Source organism: Anomalospiza imberbis, chromosome 2, assembly GCF_031753505.1.
Source record: "Anomalospiza imberbis isolate Cuckoo-Finch-1a 21T00152 chromosome 2, ASM3175350v1, whole genome shotgun sequence".
In the NCBI taxonomy this organism is placed as follows: Eukaryota; Metazoa; Chordata; class Aves; order Passeriformes; family Viduidae; genus Anomalospiza; species Anomalospiza imberbis.
In genome coordinates this window covers 10,009,409-10,014,285 of record NC_089682.1, presented here as the reverse complement: position 1 = coordinate 10,014,285, position 4,877 = coordinate 10,009,409, and the positions used below count along the sequence as shown (strand labels likewise).

At 35.1% G+C, this 4,877-nt stretch overlaps 1 long non-coding RNA gene across 1 annotated transcript; it reads left to right on the top strand.

The window, feature by feature from the left end:
- Positions 1-2,009: 2,009 nt before the first annotated feature.
- LOC137465688 (uncharacterized) lies at positions 2,010-3,739 on the top strand. Its single transcript, XR_010994768.1, has 3 exons — positions 2,010-2,125; positions 2,222-2,390; positions 3,424-3,739. It is a non-coding gene; the product is annotated as an uncharacterized lncRNA (long non-coding RNA).
- The last annotated feature ends 1,138 nt before the right edge of the window (positions 3,740-4,877 follow it).

Sequence of the window (4,877 nt, the reverse complement as noted above, 5' to 3'; positions counted from 1 at the left end):
TGTGTACTATCATGTAGTCAGGTTAGTACTACAGGGATGGGATGCAGCAGATGTGTCTATAACAACTGTATGTATAGGTGCATACTGCATGTATTGTGCTGTGTGCAGCATACACCTGTAGTACAATATCCATGTGGTCTCCATCTATACATACAGTGTATGTATGCTGTGTATGGAGTGAATAAACATTACATATATAGTATCTATATATTAGTAATATCATTATATTAATTATAATATAGTAATTATAATAAATGTTATTATTATATAATATGGTAATACTAATATATATAATGACATATTAATATTAATCTATAATATTTATTATTATTGTTATTACTATTATTGTTATTAAGATAACAATATAATAACTCACATTGCTGATTTATTTCAGGCATTGGAATAGGCTGCCTAGAGGAGTGGTGGAATGCCCATCCCTGGAAGTGTGGATGTGACTTTGGGGATATGGTTTAGTGAACATGCTGGTGCTGGGTTAATGGTCAGATTTGATGATCTTAGAGTTCTTTTAAAACTTGAATGATTCTATGCTTTAATAGCTACACATGATATTTAGTAATGCGCAATACATCTACTGTAAGCACTTATACACATTCTACTTGAATAACCCTTTCTATTTCCTTCTTTTCCTGAAAGTAGGAACAGATGGAAATAACCAAACCAAATCAAATCAAACCAACAACAAACACACCAGCATTAAACCCATACCCACTGTCAGGAACAGTAAGTAACTCCAGTGGAAAAATAAGTAACTCCAGTGTGGATTTTTGTGCTTATATTCAGACTCACAATGCAGCAGCTCTAAATGGTGGCACTGTGAATGTTACCATATCTTTAGTGAAACACACAGATTATAATGTGTACATAGTATTTGAATGTTGTGATTTGTATAGTTGTTATTGATCATATCACCAAAATGATAATAAATTAAATGTCAAGGAAGGGGAAAACATTCACACCATTGCTCTTGAATTCAGTTCTTTGCTGTATCAATCCTCTGGCACTCTGTTGGCATCAGAGTGGTCAGCTATGATTGCCTGTGTAAGACCCACAGTTCCCTTAATGGATATAAAAGCAACAATAACAGTAACAAATGCTTCAAGAAAATAATTCTAGTCCATAGGCTAGGTTGTCACCCAAATTACTGTCAGGTCAGCTGCTGTTCTGTAAGGTGGCAGGATAGTCAAACATCAGTGACAGCCAAAAAGGATCATCTATTCTTGCACTTGTCTCTGCTCTTCTCCACATGCTTGAAAGAGTTTAAGAACACGATCTACTCCACTTGAAATGAGTACCTCTAAATTTTTCCTGTCATGCATCAGAAATTTTTTTTCTCTACTTGAATGGTCAGATTTTGGAACTGCAATAAGATCAGAGAGACAGTAAACCACAAGCAAATGTGCTTTATATTTAGTGGGACAGATGGTCTCAATTACCATATCTTGTTTCTTGTGCCCTATATTTTCCACTTACCCTGTTAGACCTTTCATATATTTCTAATGAGAAAATTGGGTTGATTTAAAATTTTATTTTAAGGATTTTTTTAAGCCGTGGTTTAATAGATGAATTTAAATTATTTTTCTAGGAAGAAAGCCAATATGAGACAAAGCCATTTTCTCAGATGAGAAATGGAAAATATTGCTGTGTAACAACTCAGTAAGTTGCTGTGTTGTGGTTTAACCTCAGCTGGCAACTAAGTCCTGTAACCACTCACTCATCCTCCCCCAGTGGGATGAGAGGGAGAATTTAAAGAGTAAAAGGAAATGCATGGGTTGAAATAAAGACAGGTTAATAGGCAAAAAAAATTAAAAAACAACAAAAAGTCATACATGCCAACAAAACAAAACAACACCAAGAATTCATGCCTCACTTCCCATGGGCAGGCAGGTGTTCAGCCCCCTCTAGGACAACAGGGCTCCATTATGCACAATGGTGACTTGGGAAGACAAATACCATAACTCTGAATATTCCCCCCTTCCTTATTCTCCCCTGCCAGCTCTATAAACTAGTCATGGCCCCATGTGCTTTGGGATATCCCTGTGCCCAGCTGGGAACAGCTCTCCCAGCTGGGAGCCCTCCCAGCTTCCCAAGCCTGCTCACTGCTGAGGTGGGGTAAGAAGCAGAAAAGGCTTTGACTGTCTGCAAGTCAATACCTAAAATAGCAAGAACAAAAATATCTCTGTATCATCAAGACCATTCTCAGCCCAAATCGAAAACACAGCCCCACAAAAGCTGTTGTGAAGAAAATTAACTGTCTCCCAAACAAAACCTGTACATGCTGTTATTGAAGGAAGTTTAGTCTTGGGTTAAACAAGATTTTCCCTCTATAGTCAAATTTCTTAAGATTTTGAATGAAACAGAGTCAGTTCCAGGTAAGAAAATTACTTTCCTCTCTAGTCACTTTAAAGTTCCATAGCAATTGAGAAGCTCTAATTGATTACAGAACAATAGCTTCACTAATGGATTCAGAAAGGGTATTTCCAAGCTTTATGTGTGTGTGTGTGTGTTTGAATTCTGTACAGCTCTGTTTTTCCAAAAGCACTTTCACTGAGTCTAGTCCACAAAAAATAACATTAGCATTGCATTTATTAGCATTAGATGGCATGCCATTATTATAAGAGGTCAGAATAATAACACCAGAGCCTGGAAATGATGCGGGTCTACCCAGGTGGAAATTGAAGCCAGTTGAGATTTGCAGGGGCATCTGTGGTATCACAGTTCTTCCTGTTCTAAATCATTTAACATTGGCTCACTTAGGAAAACAAAACATCTTGTATACTTATTTAAATATTTTGATTAATATGGAATAATAATTTTCAAATAACAATGAATGTAAAAGGTGATGTAGTTATGGGAGTCTACTACTGGAAAAGTTTATGCAAAAGTTTTTAAATAACTGTTTAAAACAAAGTCATAGATCAACTTGAAGAACAAATATATCCCTGACTGTGAATTCTTTTTTAGCCTCATTTATTTTATTTGCTGAAAACCAATGTAATTTCTTGGCTATTACAGTTCTTTCTTTTAAATACAATATATGTAAAATAACATAAAACCTGTTTGATTTTTTTTTTAATTGTGGCAGATTTTGTGGCTTATCACCACTTTTTGTGTTTTGGTTTCCAATCGTGAACAATGATGCATTCAGCTTCATCAAAGGGAGCAGATAGTTCTCCTTGTTAATTTATCGACAGGAAAAACATACTAGTGGCATGAAAGGGATCACTTACTGAATAAGGAAGTATTTCAGAAATCTTGAATTACAGGAACTCACACCAAATATTGATAAAAATATTTACAAGCTTCTATTGTTAATAATCACATCTCTTTCGTCGTTGGATGGTTTTTTGGGTTTTCTAAGTCTCTTCAGAAATTCCCTATATTTTTTCTTATTTATATAATTAGGGTTGAATGCTGCTGTATTTCCCAGTGTGCCAGATGGTTGGAGAAATGAAGATACAATCACCTCTCCTGAAATTTACATAAAAATGAATGTACTGACATCAAATTAAAATCAAAGGGAACAAACCTCACAATGACCTTGATGAATGTGAAAAAAGGAGAGACATGAGGAAAAAATCCCAGCAACTGATGTAAGAGGAACTGTAAAAAGTCTCCTACTGTTTTAAGTATGCCAATTGAAGACTTTTTCTATTTTTATTTTCTGCTTTTTGTTGCTTGAGGAGGTATAAAACAGAGCCTGAGATCCAACTATGCATTTATTCTGTAGATATAACCCTTCAGTAAAAATATTAAGGAAACAGTATTCTCTTTCTTTTCCTTCAATTTGTTATTAAGCTGTGGTTATGACCTTCCCCAAATTTATTGTAATACAGGTTTCACAGAGCTTGTCTTCATTTTGGATTAATTGAGTTAGAAGTTTTTTGAAGGATGCAAGGCACCTACCCAGAGATGTGCTCTATTACAGTTTAGTAGCATTCAATATTTAATAGCTTCTGCTTTTCAGAAGTTTTCTTCAGAGGATAAAGATGAGAGTTCAGGGAATGAAACAGATTATAGAAACTCCCAGTTTCAAGCCACACAGTCAGAAAAATCTGCTAACTATAATTGCCAGTAGTCATTATTGCTGAGAATTTGAGGACTCTTCATGAAATGATCCAAATAGTAACTAAAGGCCAATTCTGAAGGAATACTTATTATTACTGCTGTTATTACATAATTAAACATAAAAAGTATGGCCCATTTTGTACAACTCAAAGACAATTTTTGAGTCTAGAAAACATACTTTAAACCCAAGTAATTTTTTTCCTCATTCTTTGTAGTTTATTGATGACCAAACATAGTATAGCTAGTCATGTCTCCAGATTGGTAGTCTGAATTGAGAGGCCCAGAACTCCTTATGGATCTGATGGATATCAGCTTGTGGCATCTAAGACCTGAATCTAAAGCAGATCTTGGCTTAACCAATTCCTAAAGAAAAAATCCCTTCTGAATTTTACTTCACTATTAGAGGAGCTGCAGAGATATAAACTAAAGGTGGTTTGCTAAACTTTATGTTCCTTTGACGTGCTGTATTTTGCACATGAATAAAATGAGAAGGCTGCAGTTTCCAGTCAATCAATGTTTGATGAAATAGCAACACTTTAAAAAGTTCAGCTTAACAGTTGCAAGCTTTCACTTGAAATATGGCATTTTTGTGCCACCTCGTTGAAAGTTCATAAAAACTTTTGAAGACAGTAAGAAAATTACTGGTAATTTTAAATCCTCAGCTTTACTTGACAGCTCCATGCTTTAGGATTCAACTTTTTTTTCCTTTTTTTTCCCTCCTGTAGACAGTACTTTCTCTGTGAATTCACTAGTTCTAGACCTGACACTTATTCATTGCATTGCTCTCCTTC